At 40.8% G+C, this 23,158-nt stretch overlaps 1 protein-coding gene across 3 annotated transcripts in view; it reads right to left on the bottom strand.

The window, feature by feature from the left end:
- Nucleotides 1-23,158, bottom strand: part of PTPRF (protein tyrosine phosphatase receptor type F) — a 552,192-nt gene that overhangs the window by 297,364 nt on the left and 231,670 nt on the right. For all 3 annotated transcript variants that reach the window (XM_072419315.1, XM_072419313.1, XM_072419316.1), the window contains one exon: nucleotides 17,563-17,664. The gene's annotated coding sequence lies outside the window, so the exon portion shown is untranslated. The remainder of the gene's footprint in view (nucleotides 1-17,562; nucleotides 17,665-23,158) is intronic.

A 23,158-nucleotide genomic window follows, 5' to 3' on the forward strand; every position in this document is an offset into this window, starting at 1 on the left:
TCACCAAAAGGCTTCCTCAGAAGGACATATTGTTTTCTCTGTATACATCGAAATTCTTATATTCAATTCCCAAACATAATTGGGTTTCCCTTTCACCTGTGTTAGAGTTTATCAATTGTGTCAATTCATTAATTATTTAAGCTTTTCATGAACAGAAGTGTGATTTTAATACCCAAATAAAGGGGACAGCACTCAATATCCACTTATTACTTTACTTCCATGGATTCCAGAACTATATTAGGTGCAAATATTATCCATCTTTATCTTACTGGTTTCCTTCTCCGGGTTAGAGCTTCCACACAATAATAATAATTTAAGCTACGTACACACTTCCAATTATTATCGTTGGTAAACGAATGACAAACGATCCTGCACGATATCTGCGAACGATCGTATAGCACCGATCCTGTACATACAGATAACGACACGATCGTTCACAGAAATTGTACACACGATAGATGAGATCGTTTGAACGATACAGGAAGTGACGTGCACCACAGGAAGTGAGCGAACGTTCGTTCATCGCGCATGCTCAGACCATGAACGATCACTGAACGACCGTACACAAGATAGATGGTCATCGATCGTCGTCCAATTCGATCCGCCGGTCCGGTCGTTCATTTCCAACGACTATCCTCGTTGGTCGGCGTCGTTGGTTACTTTTTTTACGAACGATTTTTGGTCGTTTGTCGTTCATTTCCAACGATAAAAATTGGAAGTGTGTACGCAGCTTTAGAAATATAAAACTACAGCCAGCATGACGAGACATTGTATTATACAGAGCTATTTCTGAGTTTTCTAGAAATAAAGTATCTCTTCTTCCATGGTTACATAAAATTCATCATGGAGACTCTTGATTATAAATAGCATAGTTTGGATCACTGACAGTCAGGCGTAATTAACAATGCTCCCATTTCCAAAATCATGTCTCCGTGACTCAGTAAAAAGCCAACCAAAATGAACGTCACCGAAACCTGAAAAACGCTGAAACAATGCAAGTTATTTACTGTAATAATAGTAATTTTGACCCAATGGCCACTTATCTTTGTTATGGAAAATGATAATGAAAGAGTCACTTCACATAAAATGTAGAATACTGAACCGGCTGATTTTATCACCAGTCACCCAAAACGACCCCTCTACATACAGACCGAAAATGAAATTACATCCAAAGAGTGCTGCGTATTCTATTCAGGGGATCTACTCTGGAAAACTGCAGTAGTATGAATTATATCTCTTCTCATATAACTCCGAAACCCAACTGAGCAAATAGCAAATCACTAAACCAACAAAAAGATTCACATCTCCATCTACAACATCACCTTCTGTATCCTTCCTTATATCCTAGTAGATTGTAAGCTCTTCTGCCTTCTGTATCTTCCCTATACTCCAATAGATTGTAAGCTCTTCTACCTTCTGTATCTTCCCTATACTCCAATAGATTGTAAGCTCTTCTACCTTCAGCTCTTCTGTATCCTCCCTTATCCTAGTAGATTGTAAGCTCTTCTGTATCCTCCCTTATCCTAGTAGATTGTAAGCTTTTCTGCCTTCTGTATCTTCCCTATTCTCCAATAGATTGTACGCTCTTCTGCCTTCTGTATCTTCCCTATAGCCCAATAGATTGTAAGCTCTTCTGTATCCTCCCTATAGCCCAATAGATTGTAAGCTCTTCTGTATCCTCCCTTATCCTAGTAGATTGTAAGCTCTTCTGCCTTCTGTATCTTCCCTATACTCCAATGGATTGTACGCTCTTCTGCCTTCTGTATCTTTCCTATAGCCCAATAGATTGTAAGCTCTTCTGTATCCTCCCTTATCCTAGTAGATTGTAAGCTCTTCTGCCTTCTGTATCTTCCCTATACTCCAATAGATTGTAAGCTCTTCTGCCTTCTGTATCTTCCCCATAGCCCAATAGATTGTAAGCTCTTCTGTATCCTCCCTTATCCTAGTAGATTGTAAGCTCTTCTGTCTTCTGTATCTTCCCTATTCTCCAATAGATTGTAAGCTCTTCTGCCTTCTGTATCCCCACTATAGCCCAATAGATTGTAAGCACATCTGACTAGAGTATTCCCCTTTAAACCCTAATAGGTTGTAAACTTTTCTACCTTTTGTATCCTCCTATACCCTAAAAGATTGTAAGCTCTTCTGTATCCTCCCTTATACTCTATTGGATTGTACTGTCTGTGTCCCCCTTATATCCTAATGGATTGTAAGCTCTTCTAGCTTCTGTATCCTCCCCTATATCCTAATAGACAAAAGGTACCCTAATAGGTAACATGGTTCTTTTTAGGGATTTTAGGAGCTTCCCATTCCACACTTGAATGAGATATTACGTTGCTTACTTCTGTTGAAATTCTGTTCTCTGAATGACAATCTTACACATTAGCACAGCCATGAAATGCCCGCAGGAGGCCGGGCACTACCCACACTGCACACTGGCAGCAAACTCTTTGGCTTATCTCACCCTCTGAACACTATGTAGTGACTGACTGGTAAAGAAGGCAATCCCAGGACAGAAAACATATCATTTCACTTCTCTATCATATTAATAAAAGTTCACACCACTGGTCTGCCACCTGATGGGGGGAAAATAGGCAAAGAGTGAATTACTGATATTTCAGGAAATGTGTGAAGCACTATAATCTGTATGAAGGCTCCGAGTCTCCGAGCTCTGTGCAATCCCAGGTAGCAGGGGGACAATGCAACCCTATCAGCAATATTGGGGAAATGGGGGAATGGGAGCTCCTACACACTGCGGGGTATAAAAAACATTCATGACGTTTCACAAACACTTCTTACATACACAATGCTGGGGACAAAACATCAAACGCAGATTGACATATGACTGTAACAACCAAGAAACTGAGAGGTTCAATCCATTCACTTACTAACAGATGCCGGAATGTTAAATCACCATCAGAGATAGTGTATTACAAGGTAGGATACAGAAGAGCTTACAATCTATTGGGGTATAAGGGAGCATACAGAGGGTAGAAGAGCTTACAATCTATTAGGGTATAAGGGAGGACTGAGAAGGAAGAAGAGCTTACAATCTATTAGGGGATAAGGGGGTTACAGAAGGTAGAAGAGCTTACAATCTACTAGAGTATAGGGGAGGATACAGAAGGTAGAAGAGCTTACAATCTATTAGGGTATAAGGGGGATACAGAAGGTAGAAGAGCTTACAATCTATTAGGATATAAAGGAGGACTGAGAAGGTAGAAGAGCTTACAATCTATTGTGGTATAAAGGGGATACAGAAGGTAGAAAAACTTACAACCTATTAGGGTATAGAGAGGATACAGAAGGTAGAAGAGCTTACAATCTATTGTGGTATAAAGGGGATACAGACGGTAGAAGAGCTTACAATCTATTAGGGAATAAAAAGGATACAGAAGGTAGAAGAGCCTACAATCTATTAGGGTAAAGTGAGGATACAAAAGGTGGAAGAGCTTACAATCTATTAGTGTATAAAGAGGATACAGAAGGTAAAAAAGCTTACAATCTACTAGATTGTAAGCTCTTCGGGGCAGGGTCCTCTCCTCCTATATCACTCTCTGTACTAGTCTGTCATTTGCAATCCCTATTTAATGTACAGCGCTGTGTAATATGTTGGCGCTATAAAAATCCTGTTTAATAATAATTAATAATAATAATCTACTAGGCTACAGAAAGTTCACAGGCCATCTACCCATTTCTGTAGCACTCTGCATACACATATAATTCTGATGGTGATACAGGTGATGGATACAGAAATATTTGATTCCAGATCTATCAGTGAGTGAGATAATTACCCATGATCGCCATCACTGCCACTACCATTAATCAAAGCTGTCATGGCGGACAATAATTAATTCACCCACAGACTGCCAGCTCTCTTCCTACACAGCGCAGCTCTTTAGATCTCCCGTTTGCAACAAGCAGGCAGCATCACATAATCTGCTCCATCTAGATCCTCCTGACAAAAAGCTGCAAATGGCGCTGAGATTATAGATAGTGGTACGGCGCATAAACCAGTGTATTCTTCAGTAGACAACGACATAATAAATGGCTGGCCGGTCGCATGAAAGTAACTGAGACAACATTAATGGTGCGGAAAAGGACAATGTATTTTAAGGAGGAAAAATGCTTCTTTTTCTGGTGTGAACTTGTAAGAAAAATATCACTATTAGTGATGGACTGTAGGTAAAAAAACAATATTTCTTATATACTGGAGGGCAGAACCAATCCCCCCCAAGGGTGCCACTGGAATATTGGGGGTAAACAAAAGCCATCTGATGATCACGATGAGAAGCAAATATGGGCACCTTGATTGGTTTACAATTGATCTTGCAGCATTTTTCAACAGCTACACTTCTATGCCTCTTGGCAAATAAGCTTACAATCTAATGCCCCAACTAGTCTTGGGGAAATACATATAAACGAAGGCCGATCGGTTTATATGTTTTGTGATGCCGACTGAAAGCAACAACAACATGGATAGAATACAAACTTTATCTACAAAGATTTACATCTAACATTTTATGTTAGTTGGGAAGGAGCAATGTCCCTCTTACAGTTTACATTTGCCTTAGAAAGCAGCCACAGCCTATGTTAAAAAGCCTTTAACCTGCAAGCATGCTGCAAAGAAGGACCTCTTTGGAGGCAGTGGTCTCTCTGCAGAAGTCTTCTTGCTTGAGTCAAATCTACAGCTGTGGTCTCAGCAAATAAAACTTCTCTGTTTGGTAAAGGTTTAGCTTTGACTCACAAGGGGTGTTTAAAGACTGACAACTTCTGAACAAAATACTTCCCCGCCGTGTTGGCAGGGGTAAGGTGTTGCCACTGACAATGAGCTCCTTCCAGGAAAACAAACACCAACATCTCTATTTAAAAAACAGGAAACATTCCCCGCTGGACATCAATTACTGCCATTTAAACACATGAACCCGGAAGATTCCCACCAAGGAGAGAAAGTCAGATCCCCTGTTTTATAAAGAGCGCTCTAGGACTGTGCACTATTTTTTTTGTCTTGCTCTGCTAGAAAAGAAGCGTTTTCGTATCTGGAATCATCGTGGGATGATTAATTGGATTAGTGGGATGATTTCTATCACATGTGATTTGTATTCATTATTTTTCTATTTGGGAAAATCAAATATTACCAGTGACGCCCAACTGCTGAATCATTGGGAAATATAAGTCGAGCTTTAGAACTTTTATTAATCTGTTTTAATAGGAACTCAGCAGGAAAGCTGAGAAGAAAGGAAAATATCATTTGAGTTTAAAATATGCCTTCAGCCTACATTCTGCAACACATGAAACACAAATGTAAAAAGGTATAAAATCTGCATTGCATCGGGTTCCAGCTATTAATATTAAACATTATTCATATAGCGCCAACATATTACACAGCGCTGTACATTAAATAGAGGTTGCAAATGACAGACAGGAGGAGGAGAGGACCCTGACCTGAAGAGCTTACAATCCAAGAGGTGGGGGAAGTATCACACATTATGTATTTCCCTGATATTTATCTTTTAGCAGGCTTGTATTACGTTACAATTCAAACATATAAAAAAAGGAAAGCACTGAGGTGAACATGAAACGAGGTCAGTCTGCACAACCAGATTCAAACCGACTGGATGCTGTCCATGTGTTATCTATTCCTGGCCTAATAAAGAGGTGCAAAGTTCAAAAAACAGCTTACTTTTTATTATTTTATTGCAGATTTTAGGTAGAAATTAAACAACAAGTTCAGGAAACATTTATCAATTCACCGAGAATGGACCACCCCCCGCAGGGGGTCATTATGTTCCTTTGATGGTTATTGCCGCCATCATGAGTGGGTGACAGTCGTCATTCCATACCAACAAGAACTTGGAGGACTTCCATGGCAGGATCACCAGGCTAGTAAAATGAGAACTGCAGAGTTCAGAAAAATGAATGAATATTACTAAACTAAAAAAAAACTTATACATATTTTAACTATTTGATATTTCTTTTTCCCATAAGTATTAATGTTGCCAAGTATTAATGACTCACCCCGTGTCAATATAAGACAATGAGAATCAATGAAGAAAAAGTACACATGAGAGCGTGCATCCATGTGAAACTTTGCACGTACCAAAAGGAAGTTTACTCTGGGTAATCACAGCGATTGCTTGCAGTAATCAATCAATAAACCTTTGTATCTATTTCTGAAGTTTTACTGTCAATACCTCAGCTGACAGAGACCTCTGTAGATACAGAGGCCTTACATTAACCCTCAATGTAACCTTAGTTACCCCCAGCCAGCCCCAACTTTTTTCATATTTTTTTTTTCAAATGTTCAAGAGATGAAATAGGTAAAATGTACAGTTTTTGGGCCAGTCACATGATGTTAGAAGTCCTTGCTTGCCTGGTAATGTTCGGTCCTGGAGCTCCACCCTGTTTCCCCGATGATAAGGCACTGCCTTATATTTTTTGAAATGCCAAAATATGCCCTAGGTCTTATTTTCAGGGGGATGTCTTATTTTTCCATGAAGAAGACTACAGTACACATTTATTGTTCAAAATCACTCATGATCACTCATGTGCCATTCATTGTCCCCTTCTGATCACTCTGTGCCATTGATTGTCCCCTTCTGATCACCCCGTGCCTATCATTATCCTCTTCTGTTCACTGACTCACTTTTATGGGGTTCTACGGCCGGGTAACAGACTCTGTTAGGGCAGGGATTAGCAGCTTGCTTGTCCTTCCTGGCGCGGAGGCGCGGGCGGTGCGCGTGCGGGGGCCTTTGTAGTCACTTTCTGTTTCGCACTGCAGCCAGCACCGACGGAGTCACACAGAGGCACACAGTTACCCACCGTACCACCCGAATGGGAGATTTGGGCAGGTGCAGGTATCGGTGGGTGTCTTATTTGCGGGGGGTGGCCTAATTTAACGTTTTGGGCAAAAATCGGGGGGGCTTATTTGATGGGGATGGCTTATCATCAGGGAAACACTCATGTGCCATTCATTGTCCCCTTCTGATCACTCTGTGCCATTCATTGTCCCCTTCTGATCACTCCGTGCCATTCATTGTCCCCTTCTGATCACCCCGTGCCTATCATTATCCCCTTCTGTTCACTGACTCACTTTTATGGGGTTCTACGGCCGGGTAACAGACTCTGTTAGGGCAGGGATTAGCAGCTTGATCGTCCTTCCTGGCGCGGAGGCGCGGGCGGTGCGCGTGCCTTTGTAGTCACTTTCTGTTTCGCTCTGCACTGCAGCCAGCACCGACGGAGTCACACAATTACCCACCGTACCACCCGAATGGGAGATTTGGGCAGGCGCAGGTATCGGTGGGTGTCTTATTTGCGGGGGGTGGCCTAATTTAACGTTTTGGGCAAAAATCGGGGGGTGGCTTATTTGATGGGGATTGCTTATCATCAGGGAAACACGGTATGAAGCAGCAAGGTGAGCACAGGTCAGGATGATGTGTCACCACTAGGGGGAGTGTCTATGACAGCCTGAGAGCACAGGAAGAAGAATTGATGGTGCTGGGTGTCATTGGACACTGGATCAGCAGGGAACATCTCTATAGAATTATTACAGTATTGCAGTTTTAAACACAAGCTGAAAAATGTATTTTTGCTTGAACAAGTGCATAAAGGCTGTAAGGAAAATGGTTTGTGTAGCTATTCTAGGTTTTATCTTTTTCTTTTGCAAGTTAAAACATACATAATACAGAGGAGCTCAGGCATTAAAAGCCATTGTATTGCGTACATGACTCCTCAGCACTCCCTACACCTTAGTCTATCTGGAAAAACCTGCTTTTAAACCAACAAACATAGCAAAACATCAAACCACAGTGTAATCTGTCCAGCCAGCTCTGCGAACCTAAGGGGTAGCACTGCCCTCTACTGATTCCCTGGAGGAACAGCTCATCCAGGCCCGTCCTTGGACCTTTTGTTCTGCTTCATATGGTGATAAATGAAGTATGCATCTCAGCCAGAGAATAATAATGAACATCACATAATGTGTGAGGAGCGTCTGCCAGGCGTTAAAAAGCAAAGACATTAATTACGCCGGTGCAGAGCCCGTGTGAATGGAGCCGAGGACGTACTGGGCCTGGCGGGGGTCCAAGATGGGAAGGGGCCCGCTCTCAGCGGCATCTCACATACACACCTGTAGATAAAAACACTTTATTGCTTTACTGCCCAAAACCCAGTTATTCCTTTCCCAGAATATTTCTCCCGGCTTCTTATCCTCAACTTCCAGAGACTGAAATATCAGAAGGAGCTCAGGCCTGACCTGAATTGCTCTGAACACCAAAAGGATTGCAAATGTAAACATTGTAACATAGAGATCACTCTACATGAACAATGTTCACAGGATTGTTTGCAGAATAAACAAATATTCAGTGTTATGCCCAAGTCTGAAACTCCAATCCTTCCAAGACACTCCGCACCTGGATCCCAAATAAAGAGACAAATCTGCAGCACAACAATTACCTTCAGCCGTATCCTTATCACTTTCCTGGGTGAAATGGAGGGAAATACCGATGTATGCATCTAAACCTGGCTGCAAAATTCTCACTGCACTACAACAGATATAAACATTTTATTCTGGGAGAAATGGGGGAATATGGAAATATTCAAAAGGCGGGTGGAGAGAGGGAGGGAGAGAGAGGGAGAGAGAGAAAGAAAAGCGAGAGAGAGAGAGAGAGAGAAAAGAGAGAGAGAAGAGAAAGAAAAGAGAGAGAGAGAGAGAGTGAAAGAGAAAGAGAGAGAAAAGAGAGAGAGAGGAGAAAGAGAGACAGAGAGAGACGAGAGAGAAAAGAGAGAGACAGAGAGAAGAAAGAGAGAGACAGAGAGGAGAGAGAGACAGAGAGAGACGAGAGAGAAAAAAGAGAGAGAGAGAAGAGAAAGAAAAGAGAGAGAGAGAAGAGAGAAAGAGATGAGAGAGAGAGAGGGAGAGAGAAGAGAGAGGGAGAGAGGGAGAGAGAGAGAAGAGAGAGAGGGAGGGTGAGAGAGAGAGGGAGGGTGAGAGAGAGAGAGGGAGAGGTGAGAGAGAGAGGGAGAGGTGAGAGAGAGAGGGAGAGGTGAGAGAAAAAAAGAGAGAGAAGAGAGAGAGATGAGAGAGAGAGAAAAAAGAGAGAGAGAGAAAAGAGAGAGAGGGGGAGGGAGAGAGAAAATAGAGAGAGAGGGGAGAGAGAGAGAGAGAGAGAGAGAAAAGAGAGAGAGAGGAGAAAGAAAGGAGAGAGAGGAGAAAGAGAGGAGAGAGAGGAGAGAGAGAGAGAAGAGAGGAGAGAGAGAGAGAAGAGAGGAGAGAGAGAGAAGAGAGGAGAGAGAGAGGAAGAGACGAGAGAGAAAAAAGAGAGAGAGAAGAGAGAAAGAGATGAGAGAGAAAAAAGAGAGAGAGAGAGAGAAGATAGAGAGAGAGCGAGAGAGAGGAGAGAGAGAAGAGAGAGGGAGGGAGAGAAAGGGAGGGAGAGAGAGGGAGAGACGAGAGAGAAAAAAAGAGAGAAGAGAGAAAGAGATGAGAGAGAGAGAAGAGAGAGAGAGAGGGGGGAGGGAGAGAGAGAAGAGAGAGAGAGAGGAGAGAGAGGAGAAAGAGAGAAAGAGAGAGAGAGAAAAAGAGATAGAGAAGAGAGATAGAGATGAGAGAAAGGAGAGAGAGAGAGAGAGAGAGAGAGGGAGAGAAGAGAGAAAGGAGAGAGAAGAGAGAGAGACAGCGAGAGAGAGAGAAGAGAGAGAGGCAGAGAGAGAGAGATGAGAGAGAGAGAAAAGAGAGAGACGAGAGAGAAAAAAGAGAGAGAGAGACAAGAGAGAAAAAAGAGAGAGACAAGAGAGAAAAAAGAGAGAGGGAGAGAGAGAGAAAAAAGAGAGAGGGAGAGAGAGAGATGAGAGAAAGAGACGAGAGAGAAAAAAGAGAGAGAGGGAGACACAGAGAAATGACAGAAAAGAGAGAGAAATAAAAGAGAGAGAAAGAAAAGAGAGAGAAAAGACAGAAGAGAGAGATTGAGAGAAAGAGTGAAAGAGAGAGAAAAGGATAGAGTGAAAAAAAAAAAAAAGAGAAACGAAGAAAGAGGGAAAAGAGAGAGAGAGAGAGAGAGAGAGAGAGAGAGAGAAGGAGAAAAGAGAGTGAAAAGAAGAATGGGGAAACAAGAAAGAGAGGAAATGGAGAGAAAGTGAGAGAAAAGAAAGATAAAAAAGAAAGAAAGAGTGAAAAGCAATTGAGAGAGCAAACATAGAGAGAGAGCGGGAAGAGAGAGAGGGAAAGAAAGAAGAGAGTAAAGAGAAGAGAGATAGAGGATAGAAGTGAGCTAAAGCAATATTTTCAAATCTCTTTTTATTGTAAATAAAGCAAATGTTAAATTAAAATACAGGAATGGAGTTCCCCAAATCCTGAGCCAGTTTTATTTTTGTGGTTTGCTTTAAGAAGAGTAATTTGTTAGGAAATAGCCCCTTCATAGAGCTGTGGGACAGAAGGGGTAAAGGTGGGGATAACCTCTTACTTAAATAAGACATTTCCTGCACATGGCCTGTTCCATGGGAACCCCTTCACCCCGTGAAGCCCCGACTTGCAATGTTACTTTAGTGTCTTCTACATAAAAGGTTCACATTAAATGATGTTTGCAGACAGCTGCACACACTGGAGACCTGGAGAAAAAAGGTCTTTCTGAAGGTTACATAAAAAGTCTGGACTGTTTGTGTCCCAACAGTAAACACATAGATCATTCCTGCGTCACAAATGACACCTCCGCCACCGCCAGATGTTCATTATTTGACTCCGACAAGCTGCACTTCTGTATTTAATCAGTTATGAAGTCAGCAACAGATATCCGTGCTCATGTGTGCACAGGTGTGTGCGCTGTGACACAGAAATTCCCGGCAACATCAGAAAACAAATATTTAGAGGACATCTATAATGAGAACAATGTATTCTGGTAAGTGTATGATGTAATACCTGTAATGATCATATAGAACATTTTTTTAAAATATTTATTTATATTTATTAAAACATTTTAAAATCCAGTTCCCAGAATATTTTGGGGGATATAGATTCTGCTTTCAGTCCCTGATCTCTCTGAGAGATTGTCGAAGTAGACTGTACTATGATCTGACATCCAGCAACCACTAAAGGGAAAGAAAGGTTCCTGCACATATTTCCTTTTTATATATATTACAGTCAAGAACAAACTAGAAATACAAATATAATAAAATGTTTTGCATTCTCTTTTAAAGCTGGACAAATGAAGTCACAAGACAGCTACTGTTGCCTCTTTGGCTTACCATAGTGCTCTGAGAACCCTTTGTCACTTAATAAAAATGTATTTGAAAAACAAATATGGAACACTATTATTAATATTAGTAAGACTTGTAAAAACATGGAAATGCCTACTGATATATGAATGTGGAGGTGTGGGAAGAACAGATCCATAGAATGCATAAAGAGGAAAGGGAAAGAAGAGCAGGGAAATCCTTCCATTGCAGGTACTCAGGTGCCATTTTCTCTCCAGCAAGGAGAACAGTACAGCACAGTAGTGATATCACAAAATCTCACTCGTAATCTGGTAGAACAATAAGAAGCAGCAGTGCTTTAGATAATCTACATCTAAATGCATCTACAAGGCTACATAACAGGAAGTCATTGTTGTTTATGAAGAATTTAGGACAAAAAAGTACAATTTCCAGAGTACGGCTAAGCCTCAACTTACGTTTCTAGATAATGACTATGACACAGGAAGTCATTACTTTTTGAGTTCTGGTCCACTTTAAAGTGTCAATGTAGCCACTGTAGCATTGATCAAACCACTTAGCTATACCTATAGTATGAAATGTTTAGAATGGACTGAGGCCGGTAGCACCCCTTTAAGTACATTCTCCAGCCTATGCGTTGTGAAGATTACAGATCCTGGCCCTGAAGAGGCTGCGGGCTGCTGTCTGGTGCCGGAGACACACAGACAAATTAAATTAGCTCTGGGTTAGTCCTCTGCATTTGTGTAATAGCAAAGGGTAATGCAATGGATTGGAATTCTACAGACGTTGCCAAGTTATTTAAAACAATTTGTATCGAAGATAGGGCCAATAAATATAATATAGTTCAGTAATATTGCGTAGACACCTTGTAGTATGCCGGAAAATCGAAATAAAACTTGCCTGCAGCAAGCTGCTATGGTCTTTAGCCAACATTCAATACACACAAAGAGTCTGTACAACTCATTTGAATACATAACTCAGGTTTGGATGAATGCAGTCGGGCTGAATCTCCCAGCGGCTTGGTAAATCTTGTGTAGCATCCAGAAGCAATATCTACACTTCTCAGCTTCATCACTGGAATGTACAATATAACAACTGAACTGTAATATCTCAGCAATTAAACTCTCAAAACATAGGAAAAGACACCAGATAAATACAACTATCTGATCCACCCATAATAGCCAAAAATAACTGGTTGAATCTTCCATTTCCATGCAGAAATACAAGCAGATGAAGTTATTTACAAATATCAGATGTTTTAATAATGTTAAATCTGGAATAGCACATGTTGTCATGTTTAAAGACCAGCAGAGCATTTAGGGCTGTGAGAGGGACAGTGCATGACTTCAGCAGGAAAAGTCAATATATAACTTTATCTGTTTTTAGGTCGATGGTTTGTTATGACACTTTTCACAAGGTTCTTTTGCCAAATGCTCATTTTGATATGTGTAGATTTATTCAAGGTTCACTTGTATCCATACATATTACTGATCTGTGTTCTCAGATGTAGAAATTATTTGGAAAACATATATACCAAATCACAGAACAAGAGTACTAAATGTACACTCTAGTATAGAGGTTGTATAGGTTGAAAATGACAATCCAATAAGTTTACCCAAAAGGACAAATTGTCCAAAAACTTTGACACGATTGTACATTTTGCTGTTAAAAGTTATATATCTTTAATACGGATTACTTATGAACACAAATGTCTTTATTATTTCCTTTTCTTTTTATTTATGAGTTACTGAATATATTTTTGTCATTTTATGTTGTTGCATGCTCTGTAATTCATTGAAAATGTAATGCATATAAATTTACTTTTGGTTTGTAACGTCTTTGACATTTCCATTTGAACTTGAACCATAAAGAAATTTTTAAGTGTATATATATATATTTTAGACACACAATAATAATAATAATAATAATAATAATAATAATAAATAATAACCTATACACACAATAATATGTACTGCTGATCCAGAGGAAGGTGAAAACCCCCACTAGGGTCAGTGTTTCCCAACCAGAGTTCCTCCAGAGGTTGCTGGGGGTTCCATGAACAATGAGCAATTTGTGTCTCAGATCAGACTAAGTGACACCAATGATCTTTTTGGCTGTCTGTAAGGATGACATTCTTCCCAATGGCCAGCAATGTAGGAGGCATTTTCCCACTGATCACCACACTAATATACTGTAAGCTGTGAATATAATAATTTTAGAAGGGGTTCCCTGAAGACCTGAAAGTTATTTCAAGGGGTTTCCCCATGTTAAAAGGGTAGAAAAAAAATGATCTATACAATGGTTCAATTTGCTTAAACAGGGAAAAAAAATCTTCCTGATAAATGCACCTTCAACATCTACTTGGTACACTGTAATGCAAAATAAGCAAATCTTTGTGGGGTCTTTGATGATGTGAGACCCTCGTTATGTTTTCACTAGAGGGGCCACGGGCAAACTAAAACATAGAAACCCCACTTCTTAGATTGTAAGCTCTTCTGGGCAGGGTCTCACTGTCTGTATCTGCAACCCCTATTTGATGTACAGCGCTGTGTAATATGTTGGCGCTATATAAATCCTGTTTAATAATAATCATAATAAAGAGTAAACTGTTTAGGACAAATTCGCAGACAATAGGCCAAGAGGTCACATGAAGAAATATGGCTTTCCTGATCACTTCTGGGTAAGATTTTCTGGTCCATCAGTTTCTGGTGCCGGCTAAAATTGTGTACCAGTTGTCTCACCAAAACAAAACAAAAACGTTTATTTGACTAAAAATGTAAACAAGACCATTACCAGGTGAAAAAATAAAAAATATACACCATTATATACCAATATAAGACCATTTCCTGTTCCTGAAAAGCAAGAAGCAATTACCAGCCTACCTCCAAATCCAACAATTGTAGGAAAGAGGCGTCTCTGCAGGAACAGACAGTCAATCGCCTCTTTAACAGAATCAATTCCTTTCTTCTCTTTTTTATTTTTTTTTTCTAGAAAAGGCTCAACATGGAGATGAATCTAACATTCTCCCATCATGCAGCTCAGAAAGACGAATAAATCTTATTGAGCTCTGACATCTCCTGAGAGCCGATCCTGATAATTATACAGCAACATTAAAGTTGAACATAAAGTAAGTACGCAGTAGGATGTCAATAGCCCCAAAGCAGCACAGGTAACAATTTATTAAACATTTGATTTTTTATCCTGCCACTAAATACATTCTTTTTCCCCACATACGGTAACAGGTTGGCAATGCAGTTCATTCTGCAGTGAAATCGCACAGCAGTGTTGCCGTTCTGGTTGTGTTGGATAAACCTATTGTTTCTAAAAAAAAACATTTTTTAATTAATTATATGAAAATTAAGACATACAAAGTCCTTTTCTGGGACTATCCTCCCCCGGTAAATAAAGCTCATCTTCATTCAACCCACCTACTGTGAGTGACCAAGGTCATGGAAAGGGGAGGCAGCACCACAGACCACCTACAGTACAAGGATGCAGCAAAGGGAAATCTAAAGAGTTCCCAAAAAGGAAAATATTAAAAAAACTAAATGGGGGAGGCGGTGACTGTTTGGGGTTGGCGGGCATTTTCTGTTGCTTGACTGCTAAGTGAAGATAAAAAGAAACAACTACCAGGTTTCAATCTGCTGTACAACACTGTGATCTTGCTGCATACAAGGCGGATATGCTTTGAACTAATGGCAAAGGGATTCTCATCAGTGGGGAGTTTGTGCCATTGCCACACAGTCGTTAGAGGCGAATGACACTTCAATATCTCCGCGGCTGGCAGATTGAAAAGATGTCATGTTCCCGAGACTGCATTACACCAAACACATTAATTTCTGGGCTGTAAGTGATCCTGAACAAGATGTGATTTAATATCTAGAATACTCAGTGCGAAACATGACAGTAAATGAGAGTGTATGATGTTTGAAGCTTGCATCGGGCCCAGCGATGTGATTTACAAGGAGCATAGAGCGAAGCACTAAGTGCCCTAAGTTGGCCGAATGGGTCCTCTGGTGGCAGTAAGAGACGGACATGTTGTAACGTAGGATCAGGCGATACAGGCCTCCGCGCCTCTCCGCAGCATCAAAATTCATTGCGGTCCCCCGCGCCGGATTTGTAAGTCACATCCAATAAAAGCTCCTGCCCTTTCCCGAGAGCGGACAGTAAATCTGACGGATGACAGGTCCGAGCCTGAAACTTTGTACAGCTCATTACCGCGCTGTACCGGCCGAGTCAAATCGCGCGTCTTTCTGGCCTATTATCCAGTCATGTCCGATGTCTACGGGAACATGACTTCCATATGTCGCCCCAGGGGAGAAAAAACAGCAGATCTAACCATGATGTTATTGGTAGTGATAGATGTAAAACAAGGAGAAAGCCAAAAAAATATATATATAGCTCATCGTATCCACTGAACGCTATCCGGCACAATGGACCAAGAAACCCTGGGATTGGAATGACATGGTAAAAGGTGATGAGGATTATTGCTCCTCGGACACGTCAAAACAGTACTTAGAATACTTTCTCTCCTCTTTAATGACCCATTAAAATGAACTTGTCACTGCGACAATGTACAGCGAACCATCGAGGGCTCCGTCCTTACTCTCATTATCTCCAGTTTTTAGTAGCCTAACCATTCGTTAATTGGTACAGGCAGAGCCAGGCCGGCTTTCTGACAGTCCCGGATGGAGCTGCGAGATTCATATTCCGTCTTAATCATTGGATTAATGTTACATCTGTCAGATACTCATAACACATATATAATCTTCTCCTTATCACTGCTTATCATTTGCTAGGGTCTGAAGACTGTTCCAGCAAAAAGTCCTTTTTTATAAAGATAATATAAAAGCTGTTGGATTGGCTGCACTATGAACTAAATTGCTTCCCAACCATTGCCAGTTTTCTTTTTATTAAAAATCTACAGTTTTATTGTAGTGTAGAACCTTTGTCAGGGTTCATTTAACAGTTGGATGGAGCTGCATTGGGCACCATTGCTTAGACAGGTCCAATACTTATGGCTTATTTAAAGGCCTTATATCCTACAGCATTAGTTCTCACCAATGTGCTGTGCGGGGCATGGTATAATTATGTGCAGCATTTTCCAAAGCGCTACGCTGCATGACATGATCTGCAAAACACAGAACTACACAGGGAGGAAAAAAAAAGCAAACACTGCAGTGCATGGCGGCAATTATGCACACAGTACACTAATGAATGTGTTATAGATATATGTTTATGTATATAGTATATGTGTGTGCTGTGTGTAAGAGCCCTCAAGATTGTATTGCTCTTTATGTCATGGTAGATTTCTGACATGTTGTCTTTTTAATATGTATGTTAATTCGAAACTGTTTTACCTAATACCTAATTAATATGATACTAAAAAACCTGATGTAAACATTCTGTGTCATATGGAACAGGAAGTAAGATGATATATTCCTATCTTTATTTGAGGGAAATATCTTCCGTCTAGTTTTCTTTGTTAATAATGAAAGGGGGAAAGTGCCAAAAGCAGAACCCTTTAAAGTCCAGATTAGGTTTTAATGAAACACATATATCATAAAAAGCCAACGTGATGCGGGGTTCATAGGTTTCCTTCGTCAGGGCTTAGTATTGTTGACATGAATTGTGCTTAGTACTGTGAGTGAATGATTAATAAAATTGGGAGTATTTTGTTTCTTTTTACCTATTTTTGCGAGGAACCAACAGGTAAAAGACAAGAAACATCCAAAATTGGAGGGATTTTAAATGTCACAGATGCCATTTTGGAAAACCCAGGGAAACCTCCTGGAGAGACTTCCCATAACTTCCTGTCCCTGATATAGAAGGAAAGCAAAGCAATATTAACCTGATGATGGTCCTTACCCTTTCCTGTTACATCCAAGATAAAAAAGGAAAGGTTTTGGGTGGAGCTTTAAATGCAGTTTTAAGTCAACAAAAATTCAACCAAGCTGGAAACATTCACAGTTCATTAGTTTGTGGTGGCTAAATTGATGCAAAAGATTTTCCCTTATGGCACATCAAGCAGATATGAAGCAGAAATATGCAAGTTTTCTAAACTTGTCCACATGGGCAGGAAAGATCCTTTGCCTAAATAAAGAAATCTGCAGCTTCCTAGCTGATTGGCAATAATCCATTCATTAGCAACAAAAGGGAAAACAATGAAGTGAACACAGTAGCAGGGTCACCAGAGAATTTGACTCTTCTCAGGGCTATGTGACCCAGCACGGCAGGCATAGAGGTCATTAGGTTGCAGAATATGACTTGTTAATTATTGTACTTTGCATACATTCTATAATATACCATCAGCAACTCTGCATCATTATAAACAAGCAATGCGTAGAAATGAAGAGGTCCTACCTTACTGTACTGGTGCCAAGATGCCATTGAGCCAGGAGAAGCAGCAACTAAAATATCCCCCTTGTAAAATCTCCGAAGAATAAAGGAACGAGTGTTGAAAACCTGGAAAACAAATTGATAATCTTTATCCACAACTATCCAGAGAACGAATGAAGTAAGATAAAGTCTGGGATGCGCACAGTACTGCGAACATATTAAAGTGAATTAAAACACCGTCTGTGCAGAATCATACCTAGAATGACTTCCAGGATAAAACTGCACATTTATCCTCCATGAGATTCTCTGTAGTGGGTATAGAAGCTCTAAGGGTGTAACTATTGCTGTATCAGAAAATACATTGATATTTAACTTTCTGCAGAGGTCTTCTTTCAGTGCTACAGATAAGTCATCAGTGGGAATGGGCTTGGAGTTTGATCCCACCATGGGTCAGAACTTCAGACATTCACTGTTTTAGATTTCAGTGAATACATGCAGAAATTGGAGCATACAAATGCTGCCCACTGTTTACCATGCCCACTGCTCAGTTGGCAAGGCAAACATTACCTGTAAGCTTGTTCTTAAGATACATGGCAGACAATGATTGACTTGGACCAGGTTCAGTGAATCCAGCAGGAATTGAACTTGGCCAAAGTTGTCCATTACTTTTTAATCAGCAAAGATAACAAGCCTGTTATGGTGTGAAATCATGATTTACATGCAATTTGTAACTGTGTGGGGACATTAGAGTGTCAGCTCCTCTGTCCAGAGACTGATGGGACACATGCAATTTGTAACTGTGTGGGGACATTAGAGTGTCAGCTCCTCTGTCCAGAGACTGATGGGACAGGCTCAGTGTTCCCTGTACAGCACTTTGGTATATGCCAGAGCTATATAAATGTATAATATTAGTGTGTGATTGTTACGGGACATTAGAGTGTCAGCTCCTCTGTCCAGAGACTGATGGGACTGGCTCAGTGTTCCCTGTACAGCACTTTGGTATATGCCAGAGCTATATAAATGTATAATATTAGTGTGTGATTGTTACGGGACATTAGAGTGTCAGCTCCTCTGTCCAGAGACTGATGGGACTGGCTCAGTGTTCCCTGTACAGCACTTTGGTATATGCCAGAGCTATATAAATGTATAATATTAGTGTGTGATTGTTACGGGACATTAGAGTGTTAGCTCCTTTGGTCCTCTTCAAATATAAGACATGTGTCACTCATACATATCTTTGTTAGGTACATCAGGTGCCATGCTACTGGTATATAGTTGTGTTGGAAATCAGCAGCAGAAGTGTTATATCACAGTCACGTACACCACGTGATAGAAATACTGTGAGATTATTTGAACACGATGTGTAAACAGGTTGCCCGGAGAAGGTGTTTTCACAATTTGCCAAAATTACATTCAGTGTTGCGTTGTGAATGATACACAGCGCTCCAGCTTAACGACTTCGACAACTTGGAGGAAGTGACAATCATGCCAACTACGTAGTACGCAGGTCACATCGGTAAAAGGTGTGCAACAAATCAGACACATACGTTGGCAAAAGATTCTAAAAAGTCAAATGTTAGAAACAAGGACAACTACTGAGAACTAAAGAACTACTGCAGGACGTGGAAATTGGTGACCTCATCAGCAAGCACAGACTTTTCTAGAGCTGCCCCGACTCTCTGGAATGGTCTCCTTATCCTATTCGGCTTGCTCCTACTTTCTGCTCATGTAAAAGAGCACTCAAAACCCAACGCTTCAACTTCACCTACCCGTCTTCTTCTGTCTCCTAAACCCTCACTACTCACCCCCGTTCCATATCTCCCTCCTCATGTGTGATACTTTCCCCACCTTTTAGATTGTAAGCTCTCGTGTCATGACAGATACAGACAGTGACACAGGAGGAGGAGAGGACCCTGCCCCGAAGAGCTTGCTGTGGAGGGATTTGTGTATCAGGTAGGTAGGTGGGGGAGGAGCTGTGGAGGGATTTCAAGGCAAAGCACAGGAGTTTAAATTTGATTCTAAGGTGAAATGGAAGCCAATGAAGAGAACTACACTAATATTATTATTAAACTGTATTGATATAGTGCCAACATATTCTGCAACACTGAATATGCAGACAGTGACAGAGGAGGAGGAGAGGACCCTGCCCCGAATCTTCCAATCTAAGACTATAATTGTTGCAGTTGCAGCAGTGTCCGTCTCTTCCAGAAATGGAGGAAATGCCTGCAAACAGCAAATTATCAGGAGACAGGCGAGCTTCTTTCCAGCCTCCCACAGGCGGAGTTCCCCAGCGATGCACTAACATTAGTTTATGGAGGAGAGCACTGAGTGGAAGTGACAGGAACACAGATAATGACTCCAACTGCAAACATCTCCCAGGCAGGCTCTGCGCACATCTCCACAATGCTAAACCAACACTGAACGGCACGTACACAGCGCATCTGGGGTAATAATGCTGATTGTGCTCTAACCAGGCCTCACACACAGCATAACGAAGGAAGATCAAACGTACGTGTCAGAGCTCCCAGAATCCACTATAATTGTATGTTCAGGGAAATAAAGAACATATTTGCAGCAAGTATACAATTTCAATTCTGTTAACATTTACTGGAAAACCATTTGTGCAGTCACTTTTGTAATTGTACATGTATTTCTTGCTGTTGCAGGTCTCTGCATTTTGTAGATACCCCCTCTAGTGGCTGTGTATGTCTTAGCTAACGCGCTTTGCATTTCTGCTTAATGGCCTTTAGGTAAGATCAATTAAAGAGTCAGCTTTTGATTTTAGATTTATTGGAATGTCCTTGTATGTAGAAGCACAAAAGTTCAATCGCTTTGTAATACTACAGGCAAGCAAAACAACTTACATATAAAATACAGCTGCCCCCAGGTGAATGAAATAGCACACTGTGCCATAATAGGATCCTGCCAGACTCACCAGATATGGCACTTTGCCCCCTGATATTATCCAATATATAGGAAGAGTTATTTGACAGAAGACAAGAAATGTGCTCACCTTTAGTCTATACCCCTCCTGACTCCAGTCAGTGAATGTGAACTGAAACCAGATTGTGGGGATGAGATGTTCCAAGAACAAGAACCCACTGAATGCATTGTATCACTTTGTGTCCTTTGTTTCTTCACATCCCAACTCCCCAACCACTCGGCATCCTATGGTACTTTCCCAGGATTTCCCGGGATCCTAGTGTCCTGTGGATCCAGTGTATACCCCTGAACAGAGCACAGGTTCCAGCAATGGGCACTGATTCTTTGCAGGTGGTATCGTTTTGCAAGAGAAGTGGTATAGCCTCCTGCCCAACAGTGCTGGCATAGTTCCATGGGTGATGTCACAAGAAATGGCAACTGATGGATCATTGCAGGTTAAAAAGTATACGGTATAAAAACATATATATGCAACATTTATCATCTCTGAACAAGGGCAGGAATGGACATAAAATGGCATAAATTGTGCCATTGCACAAGGGCCCTATCCCGCCCTCAGCCACAAGTAGTAATGCATAGGGGCCCACTGATCCGCCAATAAAGGGTTTCCATGCTTGCAGCAGTATGGCTGCTCACATGCCTATCTACAGTTTCCTTTAAATAATCAAACACAATCCAGAGCAAGCCCACTGATCCTCAGTGAACACAACAAATAAACCTGTGAAATGCTACACTGGATGAGTAAGAGAAGGAATGCCATTATACATAATTACTGGACTTGTGCAGCCCATTTCTTTCCAATCACTCAGCAAGAAGAACTGAAAATCAAAACAAGGTCATGGATGACGGTTCAGAATTAACCAATTCCTATCTGCTGCATAATGAGCAGACCAGATGCAAACGTACAACAGTCAAAGAAGTGACCTTCTCTCTGCAAGCCAATTACTGGCCGGACGCATTTTAGCTGGCGAAGCTGCTTTCATTCGGCCTATATAAACCATCTTCATTGCCGCCGTCTGCTGTTTATTACTCCAAAACGGAGAGAAAATTTCACCAACTGATTCTTTATTTATGAAGCCGGGCTCACAAAAATCTCTGCAAGACAAGTGGAGATAGCTCTGCGGCAAGCGGGCTACGAAAAAGTGAGGGAAATATACAATTCCGCTAACTGAACGTGAGCCTGTACAGACGCCAATTATAAATTCATAGAATCAAAGGAAATCTTGCAATATTCAATTATGAATGAACCATTCTTGTGCGTCTAACTCGGGAAAACTTTTCATACTTATTACTTATCTTCAAAGTTGCACGGAACTCGTAAATGGCAGAAGAAAATAATTTAACGGTGACAGCTCGGCGGGTGACAACAATTCTTCCTGCGTTAGTTCACAATAACTTTCAGCTGTATTTTACTTTTTCTTTTTTCTTTAAAGGGTGCACAGCTATGAACTTATCATCCCATTGAAGGTGAATGTTCAGTGTTCTCTAGATAAATTACCTTTTGGGGCTAAAAGCTCAAATCTGTGCTTAGAATAATACTAAATTCTGATATCACCTCTGACACAACCGTTGTAGTTGTCATATACAATCTGTTTTGCAATTTTAAGAGACATTGCCATCTTAAGAGTAAATTAACTTTGCAAATGGACTCTATTCCTGATCAGAAATACCATGCTTGTGCTTCTTTCCTCTAAGCCAGCAACACCAACTTTAGGGTATAGGGCAGCATATGAAATGCTCCCATGTTATACTGCTTAGGGGCCAACAGCCAATCCCTAGGTATTAATATCACTGCATGTCTCCACCTTGGCTGCTTTGAGCACCAAGCAGGAAGGGGACACAGATGAGTACATGAGGATCGAAGGGTCCTCCGCAAAGACACAATTACTATGCCATGCATGGAAAAGGTGTCTCTTTAAATTACACTGTGCATCAAACTACAATTATACTACAACTATACTACATTTGGTGGTACAAATTAATACCACCAATGAAAAGCATTAGAATCATAAATCATTGAAAATGTATCAAATATTTTCCTTACACCCAGGCTTTTATCTGCCGACCGTAATGGTCCTTATTTCAGAGGAATATAAATCTTACAGGATGACTTTACAAGTGGAGGTTTTCATTGGGTTTGGATCTCGGCATTCTCAGGACCCCAATGATGTCACATGTTAAGTATTTTGGAATATTTTGTAACTTTTCTTTAGTTGTTTTAAAAAGTCTCCACTATTGTTTTTACATGGTAATAAGAACTTATGGATAAGCAGGGCTTGCACTTCAACACAAAATCTACTCCAATGTTCCTAAAAATTCCCTCTTTACATCAATGACCACACGCTATGTATTTATAAACTGACCGAAGCCAGAATATTTGTGGACAAAACTTGCCAAAAATCTCACTTATTATTCATGAGGTTTGGAATCCCCCAAAACAGGAGTTTACCTTTGCAGTGATATTCTATATTAATCTTGAACTTGTAAAGGATGATGGGAATGCTCCTATATTAAATAAGGAGACTGATCACATGGTGATAACGAAGGTGGACCCTTTGCATTAAAAGCGTTCTGATAGTCAAACACCCCTCCAGTGTGGTAATCACCAGTTTATGTTTCCTCCTCACAACTGAAGAGTTCCCTCTGAGTAGGATCCATTGAAGCCAAATATACTGGATAA

Source organism: Pyxicephalus adspersus, chromosome 8, assembly GCF_032062135.1.
Source record: "Pyxicephalus adspersus chromosome 8, UCB_Pads_2.0, whole genome shotgun sequence".
NCBI classification, from domain to species: domain Eukaryota; kingdom Metazoa; phylum Chordata; class Amphibia; order Anura; family Pyxicephalidae; genus Pyxicephalus; species Pyxicephalus adspersus.